The sequence below is a fragment of the Psammomys obesus genome, unplaced genomic scaffold (genome assembly GCF_907164565.1).
Source record: "Psammomys obesus unplaced genomic scaffold, mPsaObe1.curated_primary_1811, whole genome shotgun sequence".
NCBI lineage: Eukaryota > Metazoa > Chordata > Mammalia > Rodentia > Muridae > Psammomys > Psammomys obesus.
The window spans coordinates 1,706,211-1,721,806 of NW_026590654.1; the positions used below are offsets into that span (position 1 = coordinate 1,706,211).

Consider the following 15,596-nt stretch of genomic DNA (forward strand, 5'->3'; position numbering starts at 1 on the left):
CCCCTGCATGAGGTGGAAAGAGGTCCGTGTGAGAACCAGGAATTGCAGGGATAACCCCTGCATGAGGTGGAACGAGGTCCGTGTGAGAACCAGGAATTGCAGGTTAATCATTCCCGCGTTGCTCTCTGACAATGCTACCCCACCTGTGCACCTCACCAGATGCTGCCTAAGCAAACTGTCACGAGCGAACAAAGGACTTCAATTTGCACAGGAGCCACTGTCACACCATATTAATAAAGTCCCTCCTTGTTATCTCAATAACGAGCTGTCAGATGGCTTGCTTTGATTAAAAACAACAAACTTCCTAGACTTAAATAGACTTGTTTCGATTGACATTCCTTCCTTCCCTTGGGATGGGATTCTCAGAGCTTCCCAGTCTCCTCCTACATTGCAGTGGTCCACTGTGGACAGGGTTTAGTGATAAGAACATGCCAGTAGAGCGAGGCTGGAGGGGTGGTGGGTGCCAGCGGTGGGCCCATCTCTCCTTCCCTTATGCTGGGATTACAGATGTGCCTCGCATCACCACACCTTCAGGCTTTATTTTCCCACATGACTTCTGGGGGTTGAATTCAGGTCCTTATGCTGGAGTGGCAAGGACTTTACCAACTAAACCATCTTGCCCGTCGTTCTTCCACGGTCTGTGCTGAGCAACTCTTCATCATGCCGTGTTATAAATGGATTATTATTTATCAAGATCCTATTGCTATCCCCCATGGATGCCTTCTCTTTCTCTTCGTTTGTGCCCTTCGTTGCCCCCGGGGCAGGACACGGGCTTCTGCAGCCCATTGCCTCTGAATCTTCCCCTAGAATCCAATTATCTGGCCCCCAGCAGTCCTGTCAGTGTCCTGACAGGCTGCACGCTGCACGCAGGCCCTGCTGTCAGGGGTGAGAGGCGGCAAAGCAATTCCTCCCCCATTCCCACAACACAGAAGAGAAGAGGTGCACGCAATACATTGAAAGGAGTTTGTTAGGGATGCCAGGGAGGTCATAGCCTGCATGGAAGAAAAGGCTGAGGTGAAAATTAAAAAAAGGAAAAGTGCCAATACCATCCAGACAGGTGCTGCTGCTCTTCCGCGCAGAACAGCAAGATTTTTCTCCCAGCTCTGGCTCAGCCATTGTGGGAGACAGAGCGCACACTCAGACTGATTTTAATTGAGATCAATTTAACAAGTGCCATCTTCCACAAAGTCCTCCAATTGATTGAAATCCAAATGAAGCTCTTCTAAGTGCTGACAGGTTTTTCTGTTGTCTCCCCCACCCCCTCCCCAGAGCAAAGATTATCTGAACTTTGGGAGATTGTGTGTAAAAGAAACAGCATTTATTCTGGGCCTATCTTAACACAGAGTTTAAAATAGTGAGTATTCAAGCTAAATTTTTGTGAACTTAACCTCGGACCCCAATTTTTTGCCAACAATCAAGCGCTTATTACGGGGTCAGAATTGCAAATGGCCCCTAAAATCTCATGGATTTCATTGTGGAAGCTCCAGAGCAACACTTGGGTAGCTGGCTGGTTGTGTCTCCCAGTGTGTACTTGGAGTGAGGAGCTCCCGTTTCAGGAATGGACATGAAGGTCATGTACAGAGAAGGACTAAAGTCCTGACTAAATGTGCTGTTGATGTGGGCACAGACATGTCAAGGTCCCCAGTGCCTTGGGCCCATAACAGTGGCAAAACCTTCCCTGGATTAGGGACAGAGGGATGGCAAAGCCTTCCTTGGGTCCAAGGGCCAATGTAGACAGTGTATTAAAAAAAATGTCCACTGTAGGTTTCCATCCTCCAACCATGTTACAGGGAAGACTGCTCCCTACTGAGACTGCTTGTACCAAGACCTAAATCCACCTCCTTCTTCCGCCATGTTTAGTAACCAAGCTGAGCTTTCAGGATACTGTGGCTTCTCCACCGGAAGCCCGAACCACCGGATTCCAGCTTTACTGAAATGTGTCTATTGTCTGTCCTTCTGTTATTACCTCACGCTCCAGCTAGATCAGCGCTCCTGGAGCCATGCGATAATAGTCATCTGTGTCATCTATGGTGGCCTGTTAGCCATCTTTATAGTCAGAAAAATACAAAACTTTCTTGGTGTTTATCTAACCCTAATAAGCCCCACCACCACACACACAGGACCCAGACCTCCCTAATAACAAAACTGTAAAATAAATGGTGGCTCTAGTGACAAGGAAGAATAAGGTCTCGCAAAGAGAGAAAACACTTAAGGAAATTTTCTGTGTTATGAGGACTAATTCCTCATATCAAGAACAGAATAAGAAGAATATTTCTACCTCAAAATATATTGTGGTGGGCTTAAAATTTATACTTCAGGAGAATTACATTTATATTAAGGGCCCTACAAAATGAAACTATACCAAATTAAAGAAAGTCAAAGCTGTTCTTATTTAGAACATAATCACACTAGAATTTCTGTTATCAAATAGTCAGTCAAGGAATTATTGTGAAATTAAATGAGATAATGTAGGTAATGAATAAATTTTGTCTGTGAAATTTAATAATATATGTATGAATGATGTCTATGCATATCAGAAATACACAAAGGAGGCTACAATTGCCCAACATTTGACTCTCTGAATTCTTTTCAGAGCCATCAACACATTCTCCTTAGCAAGAATTACAAAATACTTAATATCTACAAAGAACAATTAAGACTACAAACCCTTCCTGTGACATTGACCTTGATTTCTGGACAATGATGTCATTCTAGTATGAGAGCTACCAAAAAGTCCCCAAGGACCAAGCCATAAAGTTTCCCATCAGACGACAGTGTCTTGGATGGCTCCATGCCTCAGCCTAAAGGCAGCTCCAACAGAAGAGGAGCAGGAGCCTGGAGTAATAATGGCGGTGCTGGTGGGTAAATGGGCAGTTTCCCCAGTAACCACACTGAAATCCAACTCCTATTTGGCCATGCAGACCCAGAGGATTAGTTAACTGCACACTTCCTTCTTCAGTGATAAGTGATCTTATCAGTGACTCTGAACCCACCACAGCTGGCAAAATATTAATAGCAAATGTGTAGTATATGCATTTAAGGCTGGGGAAGACAATGGGCTTGCCTATTAATCTGCAGATTAAAAACCATGGGGGAAATGAAACTAATTCTTCCTATTCCCAACTTAATTAGACTTTGTTGTTCAACAGATGAGATTCTATGAACATATAAACACTTTAAAGGTTTTATTAAGTACACAACTAGGCATCACTTTTAACACCTTTAGACACCTTGTAAGGATGTCTCTGGGGACAAGAGACCGATGACATAGTAACACTGTTAAAATTGTCTCCACAGGAACAGATCTCTGGACGTGGAGCTCCCAGGGCTATTGTTCCCCTTTTATGCTGGTCCCCAATCCCCAGGCATTCCTTCCTCAGTAATGTAGCTCCTGAGGACTGCTTCCTAAGTGAAGAGAACTCTCTGAGAAGCCTATAAGAGTCTACTCATAGATGCTCTCTCTTATCAGTTTTTACAACTCATTTGGAACAACTTGAAAACCGTACCCCGAAATTGCTCCGAGTGCTCCAGTCTGAAAGAGCAGTGATGACAAAAGTGGCTTTTGGAGCCCACTGTGTTTTAGCTAAGATCTTCCCCCAGTAGAGACTCTACTCTAAGAAAAAATGTGTACTACACATAGACCAGGATCCCCAGGTTAGGCCTACATTCCAATTCATTTCTGTTTCCTTAAAGGGGTCCCAGCAATGGGGTCTTCATTTAGGCCAAAGGCATCTTGATTCATTTATTTATGTAATTACAAACTCAGTTCTATATGATTAGAATTCTGAATGAATTCTGAATACAAAATGTGTGACACCACAGCATTTAAAAGACAAAAAGAGCATTTATAAATTTGAAACTGGTCATTTTTCCTAGACACAAACATAAAACAAACAGACAAACAAAAAAACAAACAAACCCATAAGCTATTGTGATGATTTGAATGAGATATGCCTTCCATAGGCTCAGGTGTTTGAACACTTGATCCCTTGTTGTCTTTTGGGAACTGGTGTCGGGGGGAAATAAGTCGCTCCAACAAAGTTTTGAAAGTTTATAGCATCACTCAACTTTCAGTCACTCTCTGTTTGCACATTTGAGGAGGGTGAATATGTAATTGCTCAGCTCCCTGTTCCTGCTACCAGGCCTGTCACTTGCCACCATCTGACTCTCCTCAGCCTGGAGCTACATGCCAAAATGAACTCTGTTCCTTAAGTTGCCTTGGTCATGCTATTTTGTCAAAATGGCAGAAAAGTAATACAGCCTTCAATGCATGTTTGACAGTTTGGACCATCTGACATGGAGACTATAGAAAGGCAGTTCACAGTTTGAGAAATTGCCTTCTGTGCATAACCCGAGAAATATAATTATCAAGGGACATAACGATTCCTATGTATCAGTAAGATAGTTTCCTGTTTAGGAAAGAGGAAGGAAGCAAATAGTTACAGCACAAGGAGAGTACCCTGGTGAACAATGAGTTAATATTGGGAGTTCTCAATTTTCATGGTTGTGATTTCTATGAATTTTACCAGTCACCTAACAGGACTCAAATCTCAGCTGCTACAACCTAACTGAAATTGTGGGAAATATGAAAAATAGGTATAGCTCTTGAACTCACAAAATCACCAAGCAAATAATAGCTGTGCAAGATGATTGCTGACCAGTTATGCCACTTCTTTCAAAGTCTGTTTGTGATTTAGTTCTATATTATTATTATTATTAACAAAATAACATCTGTATTCAGTTCATATCAGACAAGAAAGCATGAAGTTTTGTTGCCCTATTATATCACAGTGATGACCCATGTAATGTTTGATCAAAATGGATCATACAGAGAAAGCGCTGGGTAAACATGAGGGTACAAGACAAAGGTGAAGACAAGAGGTGCCTCACCGGGCCAAACAAAGCTGCGCAAGTGTGAGAGTAAGCGTGAACCCCTAAATCCATGTTTAACTGATACCATAGCAAGCACCTGCATGTTCCTACCTTAGTGGGGAGGCTGAGACAGGAGAATTTCCAGATGCTGATAGGCCAGCTAGCCTAGTATACCCAGAGGTTGTCTAAAACTTACACACATACACACAGAGAGAAACACACAAATACACATACAGACATGGACATCATAAACATGTACAAAACATGAGAAAACATTCAAAAGAACAATAATACTGTAAGTGAAATTGGTGATTAACATAAATAAAGTTATAGAAAAAATGATCGGGAAAGCTAATGTGATACCACTGCCATGTGAGACATGGCTCACTGCCAGAGGAATCCAGCAAGGCAAAGCTGACCACACACACCTCAGGAAAGTTCTGGGGATGCTAAAGGGTTAAGGTATCCAGAGGAAGTGACTGCATCAAAATATTTCAGATCAAAGGAACACTCAGATACTTCACAGCATTGGGGGTGCCAGGGCTACACTACTGGAAGCCAGACCATATTTATTAAAGAGAGTAGCAATTCTCCAAGGCAAAGAAAAGATGATTTTCCCAATTCTAAGTCATGCCATGGAAGCACTATCTAAAATATTCTTATATACTTCTGTGAAAACAAGGTAAAATACTTCAGTTCTCGGTGGCCCCAGTGCTTTACATTACAGGGAAATGAACTGGTTTTAGTTAAACTAGTATTCCTCTTCCCTATGCATTTATAACCCATGACAAGAGAACTTTCAAAAACATTCTGGACAAAAAATTTTAAAGATTCCATAGTGATTTTTCCCATTGATCACTGAATTGGTTTTGCATAACTTCATCTGAGGGGATCATCCCTTACAGTCTTGCGGCCTTGTGCAAACTGAGGATGGCTTGTATAGGAAAAGGATGTTCCATTTCAATTAGACATTGGTGGAAATGACAAGAAAAATGCAACTATACATTTTCAGATGCTTAAAGGAAGAAAGAATAGCAATGTTAAACGTTAGCCTTCAGGCAGGGATGTCAACTCCCAGGCAGTGTTAGTGACCCTGTAGAAGACTTGATATTCTGATAACCACAGTTCTGTCCCTACCCCTTCAGCTACAGCACTTTATAGAGAACCAGCTGTCAGATCCCTTCCCCATGTCTTATATATAGTCTTGATCACATCATGATGACAGTAAAGAACACTAAAGACACTGCTATGCTCTGTTCCAAGACCCTGGGCATAGTAGACGTTATTCTCAATGGAGACTAGAAAGCTCTGTGTTCTGGAGACCAACAACTGACCTGAAGAAGGTGGGAAAGGAATTTAATCCCAAGGTGCCTCACCTGAAAGGCTCCCTGGACAGATGTCTAATCACAGAAGTTCCTTTGGAGGAGGGGATCAGCATCTCAAGGCTTCCTCCCATTGAGGAAGGCCCAGTTGCCAGAGCAGGAATAAAGGGGTCTATTATGTCCAACTACTTCTGAGATCCTGACTGAAATCTGATTGACATGTCCAATTACATCACCTGATAATGGAAACTGGCCCTCCTCCATTCTGTTCCCAAAGATGTCAGCCTCCCTCTGCTCCTGAAATCTTTTGCCTGGCCTACAGATTTGCAAGACCTGAGAACTTTGGTATGTTATACATCTTATAAAAAGGACTTAAGACAGGTTTGTGTGCAAAATTTTGTTTCTAGATGGCTTCTAACAAAGCTAATCCAATAAATTGCCCATCTTTCCATTAGAAAAGAAAAAAATCAGATAAGCATTTAGCAGCATACATTAATAAGCACATGTGTAGTAAAACTTAGAGTCTATAACTGTCAGTACATGACTAATGGAGAAGCATCCACAGAAGCAGAACAGCAAAAGTTATGAGCAAAACAGTAGATTAGCCTTCCTGTAAGACTACAAACAAAGGAGATCCAAGATGGTGGCAACCAGCATGCACCATATCTGAGGGGTGCAGGATCCGAAACTCCTAAATTGGAGAGTAGAGGGGCAGATGAAGCCAGAACATAGACATTGAGGCTTCCTGGGTGAGAGGGGACAACCCGTGAGCTGAGACCATTTGGATCCAGGTCACCTGTGGATGTCTCCCGGGACTGAGGGTGGTGAACATTCAACCCCCACCGCACGTCCCCTTGCTGGTCATCCTGCCTCAGTGGAAGCAGCCTGCAGTGCCCACTGCTCCTAGCACAGACTGCTCGCTGGGTAACTGAGAGAGCAGAGGCAGGCCTCTCAGTTCTGCAGCAGTGGAAGGCTGTACTGGCCTCCCAGGTCTGCAGCGGTGGCAGGCAGCTGGATGTGCCTCAAGGCCTCCCACTGGTGTCCATACCAGCCTCCCAGATCTATGGTGGTGGCAGCAAGGTAGCAGATAACATGTATTGCCCCAGACATCAGATCCTTCCCACCCCCACACCCAATATGAGCAACAGAGGGATTCTTGGGGTAGCGTTCTTGACATTGAAATACCTGTTCTGTGGGTCTACCAGTGCAGTCCAGAAAAACAATTCCTGGAGCCCAGACAGATCTTAATACCAGGAGGACAGTACAAATCGCCTGTAGGGCACTGAGATATTCAGGGAAACTGCATGAGCATTGTGCCCGTGAACAGCGACAGTGCCCACACCCCTTCCTGTGCTTAAGTCCCACCTTCTAGGCATCTACGTGCTCTAGTACCCTGCCCTTCAAGGCACACTTCCATGCACACTCACATGCTTCCTCGCCCGCACTGTGTACCTGTGCCTGCCACCTTCCTCTCTTAGCTATAGCTGAAATACCAATACACACTCACAAACCAGTAGACCTCTCTCATCTTCCTGAAGAATACTCCAGACACCAAAGAAAGACAGAACCAGTCTGAAGTACAGACTCCAGGAACAAACAGCAAATGTTACAAATAAGCAGATGGCCAGAGGTTGGCAGAAGAACACATCCAACACAAATCAGGACATCGTGGCTCCACCAGCACGCTCCCAAATCAATAGATATTTCAGCTCATCGGAAACACAGGAAAATTACTTCAAAGCTATGTTTATACAGTTATTAGACATAAAGAAGAAATGAACAAATCTCTCAAAGAAACAGCCACACAAATGGAGGCAAATAAAGAGGAAACGAACAAAGCTCTCAAAATACAGGCAAATACAGCCAATCAAATAGAGGCACAAGTAGAGGCACAATTAGTGGCATATAGAGATGAAACGAAGAAAAAATAGAGACCATCATAAAGAGACAAGAATCCACATACAAACAGATGAAAGAAATAGTGCAAGGCATGAAAACAGAATTATAATCAATAAAGAAAACACAAACAGAGAAAAGCCCAAAGCTGGAGAACTTAGAGAAAAGATCAGACCACAAAGCTAAGCATCACCAATAGAATACAAGAGATGGAAGAGAGAATCTCGGGTGCTGAAGATACACTTGCAGAAAATAATACATCTCTCAAAGAAAAAGTAAAATCGGAAAAGTTCCAAACACAGAACATCCAAGAAATCAAGGACACCATGACAAGATGAAATCTAAGTATAATAGGAATAAATGAAAAAGAAGATCACAGGCTCCAAGGTCCAGAAAATATTTTAAAGAAAATCATAGAAGAAAAATTTCCCAATTAAAGAAAGAGATGTCCAGAAACATACAAGAGGCCTACAGAACACCAAATAGACTAGACCAGAAAAGAAACTCTTCATGTCACATCATAGTCAAAACACTAAATCTACAGAACAAAGAAAAAATATTAAAAGCAGCAAGGGAAAAATGTCAAGTAACATACAAAGGTAGACCTATCAGAATCACATCAGACTTCTTCATAGTTTCAACAGAAACTATGAAAGTCAGAAGGGCCTGGGAAGATGTCATACAGCATTTAAGGGACCACAGATGCCAACCCAGACTACCATACCCAGCAAAGCTTTCAATCAGCATTGATGGAGAAAACAAAATATTCCACGACAAAACTACACTTAAACAATATCTACACAGCAGCTCAGCCCTACAGAAGATACTAGAAGGAAAACTCCAATCCAATGAAAACAACTACACCCAAGAAAACATAACATATAGATAATTTCACAACAAAAAAAATCAAAAGAAAACAAGCAATGAAACACAGTAATACCACCAACTGCACAATTAAAGGAACATTCATTGGTCACTATTATCTATCAACATCAATGGACTCAACTCTTCAATAAAAAGACAGACTAACCAAATAGTTGCAGAAAAGGATCCACCATTCTGCTGCATCCAAGAAACACATCTCTGCAACAAAGACAAACACTACCTCAGAATAAAGGGCTGGAAAAATGTTTTTCAAGCAAATGGACCCAGAAAACGGGCTGGGGTAGCTATCCTAATATCTAATAAAATAGACTTTCAACCAAAATTAATCAAAAAAAGATGAGAAGGCACACTTCATTCTCATCAAAGGAAAAATCCACTAGGAGGACATTACAATTCTTAATATCTATGCCCCAAATACAAGAGCATCTGCATTCCTAAATGAAACATTATTAAAGCTTAAATCACACATCAATCCCAACACCTTAACAGTGGGAGACTTCAACACTCCACTTTCATCAAGAGACAGATCATCTAGACAGAAGCTAAAAAGGGAAATAATGACACTTACAGAGGTCATAAATCAAATGGACCTAATATATGTCTACTGAAAATTTCACCCAAACTCAAATAAGTATACCTTCTTTTCAGCACCTCATGGAACCTTCTCAAAAATTGACCATATAGTCAGTCACAAAGCAAAGAGACAAAAAGACTGAAATAATCACTTGTATCTTACCAGACCACCATAACCTAAAACTAGACCTCAACAACAGAAATGACAAAAAGCCTACATACTCATGGAAACTAAACAACTCTCTATTCAATGACAGCTTGATCGGGAAAGAAATGAAAAAAGAAATTAGAGACTTCCTAAAATTCAATGAAAATGAAGGCAAGACTTACCCAAACTTATGGGACACAATGAAAGCAGTGCTAAGAGGAAATTTCATAGCACTGAGTGCCTCCAGAAAGAAGTTTGAGACATCTCATACAAGCAACATAATAGCACACCTAAAAGCCCTAGGAAAAACACAAGAAGCAGACACATAAAAGAGGAGTAGACGATTGGAAATAATCAAACTCAGAGCTGAAATCAATGATTTAAAAAGAAAGAAAACAATTCAAAGAATCAATGAGACCAAGAGCTGGTTCTTTGAGAAAATCAACAACATAGACAAACTCTTAGCTCTTTGGAAATCAATGTAGTGCTTTCTCAGACGATTAGGAATAGTGTTCCTCAAGATCCAGCTATACCACTCCTAGGCATATATACCTACCACTCCTAGGTATATCCAAAATACACTCAAGTACACAACAAGGACATTTGCTCAACCATGTTCATAGCGGCTTTATTCATAATAGCCAGAACCTGGAAACAACCCAGATGTCCCTCAACTGAGGAATGGATACAGAAGTTGTGGTGTATTTACACAATGGAATGCTACTCAGAAACTAAAAACAAACAAAAAAAATCATGAAATTTTCAGACAAATGGTGGGATCTAGAAAAGATCATCCTGAGTGAGGTATGCCAGAAGCAGAAAGACACACATGCTACATACTCACTTATAAGTGGATATAAGACATATAATATAAGATAAACATACTAAAATCTGTTCCCCTAAAGAAGCTAAGCAAGAAGGAAGACCCAGGGTAAATTGATCAATACTTACTCAGAGAGGCAAATGGGATGGACATTGGAAGAGGGAGAAAACAGGAAACAGGACAGGTGCCTACCATAGCAGGCCTCTGAAAGACTCTACCCAGCAGGGTACCAAAGCAGATGCTGAGACTCATAGCCAAACTTTGGGTAGAGTGCAGAGAATCTTATGAAAGAAGGGGGAGATACAAAGACCTGGAGGGATAGGAGCTCTACAAGGAGAGCAACAAAACAAAAAAATCTGGGTCCAGGGGTCTTTTCTGAGACTGATGCTCCAACCAAGAACCATGCATGGAGATAACCTAGAACCCCTGCATAGATGTAGCCCATGGTAGCTCAGTCTCCAAGTGGATACCCTAGTAAGGGGAACAGGGACTGTCTCTGACATGAACTCAGTGGCTGGCTCCTTGATCACCTCCCCCTGAGCAGGGAGAAGCCTTGCAGGCCACAGAGGAAGACATTGCAGCCAGTCCTCATGAGACCTGATAGGCTAGGGTCAGATGGAAGGGGAGAAGGGCCTCTCCTTTCAGTAGATTTGGAGAGCGGCATGGAGGAGATGAGGGAGGGAGGGTAGAATTGGGAGGAAATGAGGGAGGGGCTACAGCTGAGATACAAAGTGAATAAACTATAATTAATATAAAAAATTAAAATTAAGAAAGACTACAAACAAAAAGACATACATAAATAATTATTCAAAGATACAGATAGGAGGCATATTCCTTTCAAAGTATGTATATATAAATGTATATATACATGTATGTGTATAAATATGACATAGATATATAATATATTTATGCTACAAATATACAAGAGAAATAAAATGGCCAGATGACCAAAGGGGTGAAAAGGAAAGAAAGACAAAAGAAAAGGAAGGGAAAGAAATCAACAGTAACACAATAGAATTTTGCAAGTATAATAAAGAGTGAAGAATACACAGGGTTTGAATCCAATGGAAGAACCAATAGTCAACAAGTAATCTACTCAGGGATGAAGAGAGCAGGTAACAAGCAGGAAAGGGTTAAGGTGGAGCTTCTGGATGTAGGCTATGTTCTCTGTGTGGTCAGAACAGTGAGAGTCTTGGGGGTATTTGCTTTGCAAAAGCTGCTCTAGCTGCATGCTTCCTATTTGTAAAATTTTCTGAAAAGATGCTGTGCTTTAATAAAAAGTCAGACACAAAAGTCAAGAATAGTGTTTTAATACACGCTATAAGCATTTGTGGTTACTTCATTGAAGTATTAAGAAAGGAGTAATTCAGAAACGGTCTTAGAAACTCAAGAGGGCCTCCTCAGTGTCCACAAGATTAAATGTATTTTTAAAATAATATTTTAACACTGTGTTCCTCTTCTACGAGGTTGTACTTATTATAAAAAGAAAAAAGCAAGGCCAGAGATTGAAGCCTTCCATGTAGGAAGTTACCAATGCCATGGACTCTGTGTTAGAGTCCATTGTTTGCTCCTGTGCTATGCACCTTTCACGAGAGGGGAAGAAAAGGAAGAGCACAGGGAGGGGAAAGGAGAAGAATCAATTTCACTTAGGAATATTGATGAGGTACCCAAAATTAACATGTGATACATTTATTTTGAAATGAATAAATACATATTACAAATGTTTCCGAGTGTTAATTTCTCATAAGTAAACAGCAGTGCGTATGAGTGACAGCAGTGAAAGCTCTTCAGAGCCCTCAACAGTGTTTAAGAGGAAAAGGAGCTTCTAGGACCAAAAACTTTTGAGAATCTCTCTTAGGAAATGTAGGGTCTCCAATTATTTTAAAACAGTCTCACTAACATGTAAATAAGCCCTTTTCTGGCATTTGAAAACTTTAGATGTAGTTAAAATATGCATCATGCAATCAATTCTGTTTGCAAGTTTTAGTCTAACAGGCAGACTCCGCCGATGACAAGCAGTATTCAAGCCTCACCTCTGAGATCTTTTCGCGGTGCCCAGGCAGAGAAGGGACTGAAGGCAAGATGGCAGCTCTCAATGTACTCAGTGGGTGATATACAGCTCAGCAGGACAGGGCAGAGAGGCGGAAGCATGCACTACTTATTCAGAATAAACCTGTGATCATCCCAGAATTTCAAAGTTGAACAAAACCCCAAATTTATGTTTTCATTGGATTTTTATATGAATGTTTCTATCATAGGTATTAAATAAAAGATTCAGGACTTAATAAGAATTTGTTCAATGGCTAAAAATGCAATAAAAAACATAGTCACATTTTGTCAATTATTTGAACTGATGAAAATATTAAATATAAGGATAATGTTGAAGGTTCATTAGAGCAATGTTCTGATGGTCTGAGGGCTTATTTCAGAACATATTGCTCAATCAATGAGATTGGCAAATATAAAGCCAATACATAAACCAAATATATAAACCAAATATAAGGCCATGATCTGATTCAGATTTTAAACACACATATATCCATTAAAAATAAAATTAATTCCCTTAGTCACTACAGAAATATAAACTAAAACTGCTTTGACAATCCATCTTACCCCAATCAGAATGGTAAGAGTTAAAAGAAAAAATGACATCAAGTGCTGACATGGATGTGGAGAAGGTGGAATGCTTATTCCCTGTCGATGGGACTGCAAACTGCGACAACACTATAAAACCACAGCGGAAGTTCCACAAGAGCTATAAATAGATGCACCACATGATCCAGAAATAGGCACTCCTGGCATTTTACCAAAAAAATTCCATATTCTACTAACAGATACCTGCTCATTCATGTTCATTTCTGTGCTAATTCATAATGGCCAGGAAATGGAAACAGCTTAGATATCCATCAAATGATGAATGGATAATGAAAATGAGATATTCAGACATAGTGGGATATTATTCACCTATAAATAAAAATGAAATTTGCAGGTAAATGGACAGAGCTGTAAATAATCGTTTTCTGAGTGAGACAACCCAGATTCAGAAAGACAAATGCCACATGGTTTGTCTCATGTGTGTGCTAGCTTCAGGTTTTTAGACATGTGTGTTTACACTGGAGTACCCAGAAAAGGCAGGAAACTAGTCAGGAGCCATAGGGGGATGTTAGGAGAATAGTGTTGAACCAAGGTAGTATGAAGGGGAGAAGGGATTAGAGGAATTTGGCAGGTTAGTGAGGTAGGGGGTGGCAGTGCAGGGTAGAGGAGGAAGCATCCTCATAGGGATTAACAATACAAACCCTTGAAAGAACCGCTTGAAAACCTACTATTCTAGAAGCTTCCATACACACATGCTAACTTTAAATAGAGTCATTCTATAAAGGGAAAACAAGGCTTCTCTTAGCTATGACTCAAAGAGGAAGATTAGGTGGAGCCCATTGACCACCATAAATAAAGAGGTGCAGAAGGGAATCCACTGAGGCATTCACAGATGGAGATCTCAGGTTACAACCACAGTCGAAAGATACATACTGAAAACAAACTAGGAGATTTTCCAGGGTGCCTGCATTCTTTTCTGGTGTGTACCAACTGATACACTCCTAAAACAGAATTACACGGGTCCAGGACATAGGCAAAGGTCATGTGGCCAGGAAAAGATCATTGACTCACACAGGAACACTAGGCACAAGGGACACCTTAAAATTCATGTGTCATGGTACAACTCTGACAGTCAGTGAAATATTTATCTGATACGCAAAGAAGCAAGAAAAGAAGCTTATCATAAGGAGTGGAATTATTCAAAATCCACGTGGAAATGATACAGTGATGGAATTAGCAGAAAAGACGTTGCAAATGATCCAACTCTCTTCATTTGACCTGATTAGGCCAAGGAACAGGTAAAACTGAGACATGGAGGCTGAGTCCCTGAATCAAACCTTGACATGACATCATGACAGTTAACACGGAGTCACACTGGATGCAGTTAACAGCAAAGAAGCCCCTGGAGAAGAAGACAGGACATCCAAATCAGTGCCAGGCATTTTTAAAAGAAGGGGTGCTAAGGAATAGATGTCTCCAAATTCAAAATTCACTCTACATATTAGGCTAGCATTACAGTGATGCCAAAACCTTAAAAACATATTAGAGGGAAACCACAGATAAATTCTCTTCATAAACATAAATTCAAAACCTTTTAACAAATCTTCAGCTTATCAAATCCAAAAATTTAAATCTACGGCTGATATAACATGACCACATGGAATTTGTTCTAGGAATAAAAGATTGCTTTAACATTCAAGTTTTAATTAATATAACTCCCCTATTTTAACAGACTATTAAGAAAGAGAGTCAGAAAAAGTAATAGAAAAAAAAAAGCAATGTCTAAAGGAAATATCTCTCAGTTTGATAGTGGTAATCCATGAAAACCTAAAACTGGCATCTTATTTACATGTGAAGAAAGCAAAGGAGTGGTGTCTGCTCTTACCACACATCCTGGCATTATAAAGGAGGTCCTAAGAAGTACAATAACAACAAACAAGCAATTAAACCAATGTATGATGTCCAGAAGGGAAACAAGAAGGGCTGATGTCATCTGAAGCCATGTGTCACTTTAGCATAAGCCCTTACAGTTTTATCTGCTGACCAGATCAACAATTCAAGGTTCATAATTTGCAGAATTATGATAAACATAAAAATCTTTGTATTTCTATGTCCTGTTGATGAGTAAAGAGTTGAAATAAAATTGATATCTAAGATACAAAAAGAAAATATGGAGTTCAAGACTTGCACATTTAAATCTAGAAAATATTGTTGCAAGGACATCTGAAGGCCCAAGTAAATGAAAATGTGGTTAGAGATCCGAAGATTTGGTATTGCTCAGAAAATAGTTCTTCTAACTTGAACCTTTATTGTCATAAATAAAATTTACATGTAAACATAAAAGACCCAAAAAAATCCAATGTAACTTTAAGACAGAGAACAATGTTGGGAGTTCTACCATTTGACTTTAAGGCTTATTACAACCTATAGAAAGCAACACTTCATTGTGGTGATTTTAAGATGGGCAAATAGTTAGATGAAA

General features: G+C 40.4%; 1 protein-coding gene across 1 annotated transcript in view; it reads right to left on the reverse strand.

The window, feature by feature from the left end:
* Samd5 (sterile alpha motif domain containing 5) overlaps window positions 1-15,596 on the reverse strand; it is a 434,888-nt gene that overhangs the window by 263,609 nt on the left and 155,683 nt on the right. The window lies entirely within an intron of this gene.